The sequence below is a fragment of the Hyaena hyaena genome, unplaced genomic scaffold (genome assembly GCF_003009895.1).
Source record: "Hyaena hyaena isolate Hyena2069 unplaced genomic scaffold, ASM300989v1 scaffold_193, whole genome shotgun sequence".
NCBI classification, from domain to species: Eukaryota; Metazoa; Chordata; class Mammalia; order Carnivora; family Hyaenidae; genus Hyaena; species Hyaena hyaena.
Genome location: NW_024080823.1, coordinates 2,006,617 through 2,019,006, shown reverse-complemented (window position 1 = coordinate 2,019,006; position 12,390 = coordinate 2,006,617). Strand labels below are relative to the sequence as shown.

Here is a 12,390-nt window from a genome sequence, read left to right as displayed (position 1 = left end):
CATGACCCAAGCGAAAGTCGGACGCTTAACCGACTAAGCCACATTAAGTCTCGAGAAATGCAGCAACGTCTCTTGGATTCTACAGTATTAAATCACTATATTCCTTTCGTTGATATGTACCTTTGGAAGCTGGATGTTCAGTGCTTGCTCTGATAAAAAAGTAAGTCCCACCTAAAAATAAATGTGCAACATTTATATATATATAATATATATATAATAAATGAGGCTGTCTGTCCAGTCTCATTCCGAGGTTGGGAGTGATGCAGGGCCCCAAAGGTACAAAACTGTTAGGACTTAAATGCTTGCCAGGTGGTTTGGCCTATACTACTTAATAAAAAGAACTAATCAGATATTTCTTTTGGCTTAGAGGTGCCATGAAAAAATTACTGTGACATTAATTACTCTGTGAACCAAGATAGTTTGAGAACCACTGACATAAACGGTTTTTCATAGAAACTTCCCAGTGGAGCCAAGCAGTTAAAACATTGGATGGTAGCTAATGGAGGGGCAAAGGAAGGTTTGAAGTCCAGGAAATGGATGTTAAATGCTGGGGGAAGGAGTAGATAGAGAAGCAGATGTGACGATACAGGGATAAAGGCATTAACTGGGAGTAAAAGGTCTCTCTGAGAAGATGAAATAGGATGGATCTAGACCTTACTCTTTTTTTTTTAAATTTTTTAAATGTTTATTTTTGAGAGGGGGTGGGAGAGGGGCAGAGAGAGAGAGGGAGACACAGAATGTGAAGCAGGCTCCAGGCTCTGAGCTGTCAGCACAGAGCCCGACATGGGCCTCAAACTCTCCCACTGAGTGTTCATGACCTCAGCCAATGTTGGACGCTTAACTGACTGAGCCACCCAGGTGTGCCTAGACCTTGCTTTTTTAACATTTATTTTTTTTTTAATGTTTATTTTTGAGAGAGAGAGACAGCATGAGTGGGGGAGGGTCAGAGAGAGAGAGGGAGACCCAGAATCCGAATCAGGCTCCAGGCTCTGAGCTGTCAACATAGAGCCGAAGGTGGGGTTTGAACTCATGAGCTGCGAGACCATGACCTGAGCTGGTCAGACACTTAACTGATTGAGGCACCCAGGTGTCCCACCTTGTTTCTCTAAATGTTGCTCCAACCCAGCAGCACTGTTTTGTTGGGAGAAATGCAGAATCTCAGACCCCAGCTTCAGACCCCTTGGATCAGAATATGGATTTTAATAAGACCCCCAGGTGATGTGTACGTGTGTGAAAATTTCAGAAGCACCATGGAAGGCAGGACTAACCATATATAGGAGAAAGAACACCTCTTTTGTTTCTCCATCACTGTACCTGTATCTTGTATATGCCAGCCATTCTGGTTAAGGCAAATGAGGTGGTGGGCGTTTAGATTTCAATTCAGATGCTTTGAGAAATGTGGGAGTAAGAAGCTGAGAAAGCTTCTACCTGGTTGCCTTAATTACCTCTGATAAATAGGATGCATCTCCATCTAGTGAATGAAAAAGCTGGGGCTGAAGTAATGACGGAGACAGCCAAAATTGGAGTCATTTAAATATTTGCTCATTTGCAGGGTGAAGTTAGGGAAAAACCCTCTTTATGAGGGTTTGCCAGAAATCTATCCTGGATAGAGAAAGACATGAAGGCCTAAGGAAAAGATGAGGAACTGGAGGGGTAAGAAGATTGGAGGCCTCCTTGGAAAGTCAGTGAGAAGGTCGCACGTCCTGGAGTCGGAGGGACTTGTCCAGCCCTTGTCCTCATCCACCTGGAAGAGGAACTTTCTTTCCTGTCAGGCTACAGAGACTTAGCAGCACTCAGTGACCGATTGGGTAACCGGGAAGAAGGATAAGTCTGGAATAACTCCTAGGATTCTGGAATTAGAGACCACTTAGAACACATTAATTGGCGAAGGATTGATCTCCAGTGAGGGTTGTCTTGGAGGGGCAGAGGGAGAGGTGGGGCGGTGGGGAGATAGGGTAAGACGAGATTGGCAGTGTTAAATTTGAGGCTGGGGGCTAAACCGTTAGAAATAAAGACCTGGGACTCAGGTCAGATATGAAGATGGATTTGAGGATCGATGATATAATAATAGCTTCTACTAATTGAGTGTTTACGCCCTGTCAGGAGGAAGGCTGAGCAGAATATAGGCATTGTCACTCACATTTGTCCCCTCATCAGCCCTTTTCTTCTTTTGCCGCTTTGTTTATTTATTTTTAAGTGATCCCTGCACCCAGCATGGGGCTGCAGTGCACAGTCTCGAGATCAAGAGGTACATGCTCTTCTGAGTGAGCTAGCCAGGCACCCTTCTTATCAACCCTTTGAGGCAGGTATCAGACTGCTTCACAGGTGAGGAAGTAGGCTCAGACGAATTATCCAGGGTTCGCATGGCAGTGAGTGGGACAACCAGGACTGGAAACCAGATGTCGCCGATTTCAAATCTTTGCCCTTCACTGCAAAGCTCGACTGCACCCCAGGTCACCAGCTTCTGGGAGGTGATTGGTACCAGATGTGTCAGATCTCAGATGCAAATATCAAAAATAAAATTAAATATCCCTTAAGTGGACTTGAGCAAACCAAAAAAGGAAGGTATTGGTCCCCATAACTATAGCTCCAGTGAACAACATTCTGGTAACTAGTTGGAGCTGAGGGCGCAGATACCATCAGGACTTGCTCTCCCAGCTCTTGCAAGCTTTCTTCATGTGAGAGAAAGCTGGCCCACAAAATTTTAGCTTTCCATCCTACAGATACACATAGGAAGAGAGCTTCTCATTACCAAAAGGCTCCAAATAAAATCCTGGAGTTTAGTCCCATTGGTCCCACATGGCTTGGGCCACATGCCCATTTCTGAACGAGTCTCTGACCAGGCTTGAGCCACAGGCTCACCCTGGAGGGAGAGAGCGAACCTCACCCAAACGGAGGATTGAGGACAGCAGATCAGGGGTGCCCAAGGAAACGGGGGGAATGGGAACTGGGAAGACAGAAGCAGATGTCGGCACCTGGGCAGGGATGGAACCCTCCTGTGTCAGCGTTTGAGGAGCATATCGGCAGTGATGCTGTAGCCCCCACGTATTGCATGTTTACAGAGTACCGGGTGCAGCGCCAGACGTCCATGTGCGTTCTGTTTTCAGTCCTCATGACCCCCTTTGGGGGGTGCGTTGTTGTTATCCCCACACAGAGGTAGCAAGTAGTGGAGCGGAGATTTGAATCCGGGCTGCCAGCTCCAAACCTTACTAGCCTTGACCATTTTACTGTTATGTTGCTTTGCCCTGGCTCTACCTCCTTAACACTTTTTTCGTAAGCGTTCTCATTTTCACATTTCATGTATTACAATTAGGGATTTATGGTGGGTGAGAACGTACCGAATCGGATGGACCTAGGACATTTGTTCTATATCACATGCTTAAGAAATAACTTACGGTATGACTTAAGTAACATTTACCTTCAGTGTTATAGTAGAAATTGCTTTTCTTTAAACATTCTTATTTCTCTTTTGAAACGTTGTGTGCTGTTTTAAAGTTTCATCTCAGAAGCGGTTTTTTAAAATTTGGCCCCAGTACTCTTTTTTAAAGACTTTATAGCATCCTTGAATATATAAAATTCCGGTTGAAGTTTTGCATTTTAGTGTTTCTCCAGAGACTAGGACAGGTTTTTTTGTTGGTCTGTTTGTTTAGCCTTTGTAACAGTAGTTTCAGAATCTTACCCAGTATTTCTGTAAATGCTTCAAGAAAAAAAAAAAAGCTACTGCTACTGCAAGGCTGTTATTTTAAAAAATGTATTCTGAGGTTACCCTCTTTATTTATTAGAATTGGGTATTCACAAAGTGAAAAGGTAATATCTTAATGTGTCTTTATTTGAGATGGTGATTTTAAGCAGTAAAACCTGGTGTTTTGTAGTGACTAATAAAGTGAGTTTTTAGAAAATACAAGTTTTTAAGTACCGTATAATTCTGGCCCCCATAATTTTTGGACTCGGTGACCCCAGTCATATTTCTTGTAATCCTGTTTGAAATGTCTGCTCTGTGTGATTATAAAAGAAACAGTGCAGGTTTGGAAATCGATTGGGAAACGCAGAGTTTTGTCCTTTGGGACTCCCACGTACAAAGAGTTTGGGCCAGGCCTGTATTGTCTCTTCTGGTTTTAAAATTAAAGAGTTTTTGTTTTAAACTTCTGCTGTATAAGAAGTGTTTCCACAAGAAACCATACAGTCTTGGATGAGATTGGAAGATTGTGCAGTCCAGGCTCTATGACTTAGAACCCGGCCCTGGGGATGTGACCCTAGGTGTCCCCCCACGTAGTGGTACAGGATGTCTCCGCTTCCCTTACAGCTGTCATACCGAGTGGAGGACAGCTAGCATTCATTTATTAGATGACGGAAACATTTATTGAACATCTTGTACATCTAAGGCATTTTACTAGGCATGCTGTTAGTTGCCAAGATGCACAAATGAAGGAACGTGCAATGAAAAGCCATATATAATGGAGGCTCGACGCTGGACGAGAACAGACCTGGGTTCCCAGTCTTGCCGAAGGCTTAGCTCTGCGGCCTCATCTAAACTGACCATTCCAAGCCTGTTTCCTTGTCTGTAAAGCCAGGGTTCTAGAAGCAGGCCTTTTATATAGCTGTGGCAAGGATTAAATGAGATAATAAAGGTTATGCTCAGCACAGTACCTGGCATAGAGTAGGCTCTCTCAGAGATTATGACAAAGGTGTTTATGAAAGAAGAAAGGAATTAAGATTAAGATTAAGTAAATAGTGATAATCCTGATTTGTCAGGTGAGGACACAGCTCTAGAGACTTGGGACTTCTCCAGTGCCCCACAGCTGTGGGTCGTAGCTAATGGTAACGCTGCTTGCGCACCGGGCAGTGTTTTTAAGCGCTTTTTTATATACTAATATCAGCCATGCAGATATACCGTTGTTATTTTCACTTTACAGACAAGGGAAGTCAGGCCCAAGAACGTTAACTAACTTGTCTGGAGTGACCTGCCTGGGAAGGGGCAAAATTGGAGTGTAACAGGCAGTCTGGCTTCAGAGCCCCGTCTTGTTCATCTCAGTGTGCTTCCTTTACTTCATGCAGCCTTTTGGGAAGGTAAAAGCCATTTTGCAGAGTGGAAAGCACCACGTAAAATGTGGTGCTATTTTTATCTGACTCGGTCCCTGTATTCCGGAGATTGCAGTCCACCGGGAATGTCTTCTCTAGGTGGAAGCTCTTCACTTCCTGCCCCTGTTCCTTACTGGACATTGCCCTCACCATTTTGGCTGTTTTTGGTTTTGTTTTTTTTTTAAATACTTACTCCAGGGGCACCTGGGCAGCTCGTTCAGTTAAGCATCTGACTCGGTTTTGGCTCAGGTCATGATCTCACTTGTTGCTCACATGTTTGAGCCCCGTGTCAGGCTCTGTGCTGACAGCGTGGAGCCAGCTTGGGAGTCTCTCTCTCCTCTCTGTCCTTACCCCCTCCCTGCACCCCAATCTCAAAATAAATAAACTAAAAAAAACCCCTACTCTAGCTTATCAGTATCCTACCTCGGATGTATCCCCAGAATGAGTAGGGCCTGAGTTGTACAGGATCTAGTTGAACTATTTAATGTAGCTTAATGTGGCCAGAGCTTTTAACAACACTTTAAATTTATAGTCCGTTATCACTACTAGGTTTGTTTTGTTTTATTTCGTTTCATTTAAGGGATCTATCCTGCCAAACCATCTTACCCCCTTTGTATAATTTACTCCACGTGGGGAGCATATTACCTAGGGGAGCAGAGTCCCTAACAGGGACTCTGAGAATTCATCGGAAGAGTATAAAGTTCTTGGCACAGCAACTGGCACATAGTAATTCCTCAGTGACTGTTGGCGGTTTTCCTGTCGCGTGTGCTTACCTACACTTTTCCCGTTCACAAAACTTACACTGAAAAATCCCTTCATTTCTTTGATTCAGAGTCATTGATGAAAATGTAGATTAGCTAGAGGCTAAAGGCAGCACACACCCCTCCCAGACGGACAGAGGCCTAGATGTGGATTCATAGAGAAGCCCACTATTAGTTTGTGCAACTCACATTTCACCGTCCTATTAGCCAGATGTGTGAGGATATTTTTTCAAGACTGTTTTAGATGTACCTGATTTGTTCTTCATAATCAATTTCCTTAAAATTCTCTCAAACACACAAATGGAACTTTTAATGCTTCAGCTTAAGACTTCTTACAACATTCTCTTCAAATTCCTATCCTCATAGCAGTGGTCCTCAGATTTTATCTTATGGCCCATGGGACCCTTTGGTAAGAGCCACTGGCCCCATCTGGAACCAAAATAAAACTTTTCATCAACAGCACGTTTACACATAATATTGAATAAGAGTTTGCCTACAGTAGATTGACGTGTAGTGTTGATTGGACGAGCAGGGTAGATTGGTTATTAATAGGATTCAGTAAACATTGTGACATAAAGACAGCCTGGGCCAGCAGAGAACTGTGGATCAAAGAAGCAAGTGGCTCCGAAGAGAAAGGGAGAAGTGGCAGAGGGGCCCAGATGCTTGTCTGGGGGCAGTGGGAGCCAGGGTTTGAGAGAAATACTGGATGCTGCTAGTTACGGAAAGGAACTGAAAGTAAATATGCCTGAGAGTCTCTAGGCATAAAGGCTTACAGAGCTTAACTTCTTAATACTTTCTATGGGAATCTTGTGTTTTATTTAGATTCTTTTTCTAAACCATTCACCAGGTATACCTGAACAATTCTTTTTTTAAGTAGGCTCCGAGCCCAGTATGGGGCTTGAACTCACAACCCTGAGATCAAGAGTCACATGCTCTACTGACTGAGCCAGCCAGGTGGCATACTTGGACGTTCCCCTCCCCACCCCACCCCCATTAAAAAATTTTTTTTAATCTAGGTAATCTCTATACCTCATGTGGGGCTCAAACTCACAACCTCTAGATAAGAGCTGCATGCTCCTCAGACTGAGCCAGCCAGGCGCCCCCCCCCCCAATTTGAACGTTCTTAAAAATAAGCTGTCTAGACCCAAAATAAAAGCATGTGGTACTGAATAAAAACCAATGTGTAGGCATCACTTACTATCTTTCTCTGTGTATGCACGCACACACAACGCACACAGTGTATATATATTTATCATCCTGTGCAAATGGAAAGTTGTTGAACTTCAGGTTTATTTCCTATAACCTAATAATACTTCTGTCAGCTTTTAGCCTGAGAGGTTGAAACTCAGCTTCTGTTTTAAATTGTATTACAAGTGCAGATGATGTCTTTTCACCATGGTCTTCAGGTGCTCACCGTGGGCTCTGTGAAAGCCTCTTGGCAAAGCTGATGCTGGAAGAAAAAAAAATCCTGTAAGGCTGTTATTCTCCCCTTGCTCTGTACCCTTAATCATTGATCGATTTACTCAACAGAGGTTTGAGCGTCTGTGTTGGCACAGATTAATAAGATCTGCTTCATAGTCCACAGGAGTTCAAAATCTGATTAGGGAAACCCTGAAAATAAATATTAGAAGGATGTGTAGGTATGGCGACTTACAGACAATTAAGCAGCTTTCCTAAGAATGATGCAAAAAGCAAAGGACATTAAACTCTTTCCAGTTAATAAAAGTAGAATAGCAGCTGATGCTGTTTGAAACAGGGCCATCTTTCTTTTCTTTTCTTCTTTTTTTAAAAATTATTTTATCATTTATTATTGAGAGACACAGCATGAGCAGGGGAGGAGGAGAGAGAAACGGGAGACCCAGAATCCGAAGCAGGCTCCAGGCTCTGAGCTGTCCAACGTGGGGCTCGAACCTACAAACTGGGGAATCATGACCTGAGCCGAAGTCGGATGCCTAACTGACTGAGCCACCCAGGTGCCCCCATCTTTATTTTCTAGGACCAGCTCTAGCCCTTACAGTAACTACTGTCCCTTGCATAGGTGTGGACAGGCAGAGTGAACACATGGGCGCTTCCCACAGGCCCAGATAGATTTATTAGTAAAACGGAGACTCTGATTTTCCTGCTGGTGTTGTTGTAGGTCTTCAATGAGATGAGCCACTTGCAGGCTATAAGCTAGGGTACTGTACAAATTTGCACTCCCCCAGAGGCTGTGACTTGTGTCCGTCACGCCACAAACCCTTTTCAGAAGTGTTTGGTCTTCTGCCTCCAAGGAGAGTTGAGCCATCATTATTATTATTATTGAAAAACCCAGCTCATTATTGGAGTTACTGATTTCTTAAGGGTCTGATTTGTATGTCCCGACTCTGTGCCTATCTAAGTCTGAAATGGAAATGAGCATTTTAGCAATTACTGAATATCTCTCCAAGCAGTAGGGTGAGGGCTAAGTTAACACTTTCAAGTACTCCATTTGAGTGCATTCGTTTTGGGAAATTTCTACAAAATCAGCTTTTTGTTGTTGCATTCATCCTGCATCAAGAAAAGCAAATTAAGAACAAAGAAGAAAAACACAAACATTCCTTTGTAGAGTAACCCAAAATGGAAATAGCTGTGGTTTACCAGCTCCAGTAAGAAAAGCAGACTCCTTACTTCATAGCTGTACTTCAAAAATATGCTTCTCAGTCACCTGCTCGAGTGAATGAAAACTCACCGAGCTGATTATGTCACTGCCTTGCTCAGAACTCTTCAGTGGCTCCCTATTACCTGCAAGATAAAGTCCAACTTACTTATCAAGGGGCACTAGCCTTGCGTGGAGGGAGGGGCCTTCCACACATCCGTCACACCCCCTGCCTCATGCTTCGGGCTCCTCCTTGCTTGCAGTTTATATCTGCACACACACCATGTTGTTTCTTGTCTTTGTGACTTTTCTTTTCCTGGAACATTCTCCCTGACCTCTTTTGCCTGGCTAATTCGTATTCTTCTTTCAAGACCCATTTTTCAGGAAGCTTTCTCTGACCCCAGCTTCCCCTCCAACGGAATACTCAGTGCCTGGCCTGGTCGTTTTAATTGTTGGTTGTGTTAAAATGATTAGTTTTCCTTTCTGTTCCACTGGAATAGAAGTTCTTTAAGACCGGGGACTGTCTTCCTAAAACTGTACCGTATGCATCTGCTGACTGAACATGTTCAGAACAAAACCCCTGATCACCCAAATCCCCCCATACACAGAGTCATCCTCTCCTACCCCATGTCAGTCGTTCTGGAAATCCTTCTGACTCATTCAGTCGTTTCTTAACCACAAACAGTCTTCTGCCTTTCACTCTGGGAGCATTCAATCCATTCTCTACATCAGGGGTCAGTAAACATTTTTGCAAAGGGCCAGCCAGACGGTGAACATTTTAGGCTTTCTGGACCACACAGTCTCTGGCATAGTCACCCAGATCTGCTGTTGTAACATGAAAACAGCCATACAAAATGTAAACGAATGAGTGTTCCAATAAAACTTTGCTTACAGGAACAGGCAGTTGGCTGTAGTTTGCCAAACCTTGCTCTACATGGCGGCCAGGCTACTGAGGACACTCCAGTGGCTTCCCCTCCTGCTTAGTCTTTACAGCAGTCTCTAAAGCTCTACATGATTTGTGGCCCCCACCCCGTTTCTCTGATCTCATCTTCCATATCCCCTGCTTTGCTCTCCATACCAGCCACACTGACCCTCCTTTCCTCAGACATGCCTGGGACGCTCACTTTCTCTCAGAGTTTTGTTAGATGTCAGCTTCTCACAGAGGCTGACCCTATTGATAATCAGTCCGCAGCATTGTGTCCCCACAGTGTTGAGCTTCTGACATATTGTACATTATGCTCGATGCTGATGTGATTAGTTTGTCCTGGACTAGAATATATATTACCCAAAGGTGGTGGTTTTTTTGTTCTATTCTTTGTTGTATCCCCAGGATCTAGAGCAATGCCTGGCATGTAATAGGTGCTTCGAAGATACTTGCTGAATGAACAAATAGTGGATATATTTTGAATTGTGGGCTTTTTCTTTTTCTTTTTTTTTTTTTTTAAGTAAACTCTACCCCCAGCATGGGGCTCACACTCACAACTCTGGATCAAGAGTCCCATGCTCCTCTTACTGAGCCAGCCACGTGCCTTGGTTGTTGGGATTTTTTTTTTTTAATGAGTTCTTGTTTCTCCCTCACAACCACCAAATCCTGTCTATATCAGATTCTTTTTCTTTTATCTTTATATATTTATTTCGAGAGCGTACACGAGTTGCGGGGAAGAGCAGAGAGAGGAGAGAGAGAATCCCAAGCAGACTCTGCACTGTCAGCACAGAGCCCGATGCAGGGCTCAAACCCACAAACCAGAAGATCATGACCTAAACCCAAATCAAGAGTTAGACGCTTAACTGGCTGAGGCACCTAGGCGCCCCTATTTTATTTTCTTTAAGTAGGCTTCATTCCTAGTGCAGAGCCCAACATGGGGCCTGAACTCACAGCCCTGAGATCAAGACCTGATTTGGTTGTTTTGCTGTTGTTCAGAATTTGGCCATTTGCTAATCAGAATCCTAGGGAGTGCGTGTTGAAAATCCTTAGTTCCCAGATCTCATCTATGCCTACTAACTCGTGATTTCAAGTGGAGGGCTGGGCAGTATATTTTAAGGAGCACACCAAGTGATTCTTACTGAACATGGTAGGCTACACCGGCTTATAAAACAAAGCTCCTCAGCAAGTAGCAAGAGCCTTCCTCACACCTGCCCATCTGTTCTGCCCCATGCATGCTGCTCTGCACCACATACTCTGTCTTGCAGAGTGTTCACCCACGTGCCTTTTTCTTAAGGTGCCATAGTAGTTCTTTCTGTAGATGTTGTTTCCTTTCCTCTACTGGGAATCTCCCCCAACTCCAGAGAACTTGTACTTTTATCCTTCAAAATTCTGTTCATTTGTCACTTTCTCCACAAAGGCTTTTCTGAGTCAGCATTCCCATGAAAGCATTCATGATCTTGCTGCCTGGATACCTTGTATAAGACTGTTGTGCTTATTAACACTCTTTTGCATGATGTTTCCCTGTTGTGACCCATCTTGAGCCAATTCAGTGGTTTGGGTATTAGGTTCTTTTTTTTTTTTTTTTAATTTTTTTGAATACTTATTTATATTTGAGAGAGATAAGAGACAGAGTATGAGCAGGGGAGGGGCGGAGAGAGAGGGAGACACAGAATCTGAAGCAGGCTCCAGGCTCCAAGTTGTCAGCACAGAGCCCGACACAGGGCTTGAGCTCATGAACTGTGAGATCATGACCTGAGCCAAAGTTAGACGCTCAATGACTGTGCCACCCAGGCACCCCTATTAGGTTCTTTTTGAGAGATACTGCTCATGTTTGCAGGCTACAAATAAGTGAGCACTCGAGATCTCCCCCCAAACCTAACCCCCCAGTGGCGGGGGTTATGAAAGCAAACTCAGACAAAGTTCTGCCACACATACAAAAATGTATTAGCAAGCAAGCGCAAAATATTCTTACAAAACTCTTGTCTAAACTGGATGGGGTCCCTCCTCTCCACTCTTTTAGGAACTGTGGCAGGTACCTTTTATGAAAGTTGTGTCCCAGGCAGAACTGCCAATCGGGTTGTAGGATTCAGCGTAATCTAGCTGGGATCAGACAACAGAATTCCCTTATAGGGAACTAATCATAGAACGAGTAGGAATCCTGAGGTCCAGGGTACAGTCCCAAAGTGTATGTGCCACTGCATGCATTAGATTTATAGGTATGTGCCCCTGTAAGAGCAGTGGTCCCTCTGTGATAACCTGTTGCCAAAGCACATATCTTGAATACCACTCTTTTCTGTAGTCATTTCTGATAACTTATGCTAATACTTGCCATACCTTCTGGATTTGAGATGAAGAAACTGGTCTTAATCTCACGGGAGTGAGGTTTTTGTTTTTTGGTGTTTTTTTTTTTAAGTTTATTTATTTTGAGAGTGAGCGAGCCCATGCAGGAGCGGGGCAGGAGCAGAGAGAGAGAGAATCCCAGGTGGGCTCCAAGCTGTCAGTGGAGAGTCCCATACAGGGCTCGATCTCAGGAACCATAAGATCATGACTTGAGCCAAAATCAACAGTCAGGCGATTAATTGAATGAGCCACCCAGGTGCCTCTAGAGTGAGATTTTTTATTAGAAGCTTTCAGCATTAACTGATGGTCCAGCAGTGGCTTTGCAAATTCTAATCACCCCTTGCTCCAGGACAAATATCAGGAACCTCCAGCCCATGCCCTCCAGTCCAGTCCAGTCCACTCTGTGCTGAAATAAATAATAATTTAAAATTACAACTCTGCTGTAGACTCTGGAATTGAAGTTTTCATCAGTGTCCCCAGGCCAACTGCAGTGCCTGCTCAGGAGGCCTAGGGAAGTGCTGAAGCAGGTGTTTGTAAGGTTAAACAGCCGAGTGTTTTGTTCTTGTTTTTATTTTTCTTTTAATGCTAAATTGCATACTCTGCCAGGGAGTTATATTAATAACATAACAAGTTTACCATAGCTGTCTGAGTGTCTGTGTTACCCGTGACAC

The 12,390-nt window shown here is 43.9% G+C and overlaps 1 protein-coding gene and 1 non-coding gene across 5 annotated transcripts in view; both read left to right on the top strand.

Annotated features, from left to right (window-relative positions):
• The window catches only part of EGLN1 (egl-9 family hypoxia inducible factor 1), a 60,698-nt gene that overhangs the window by 28,513 nt on the left and 19,795 nt on the right, over positions 1-12,390 (top strand). The gene's annotated exons all lie outside the window — the stretch shown is intronic.
• On the top strand, positions 7,215-7,297 carry LOC120237841. The gene has a single exon (XR_005530057.1). It is a non-coding gene; the product is annotated as a small nucleolar RNA SNORD35 (small nucleolar RNA).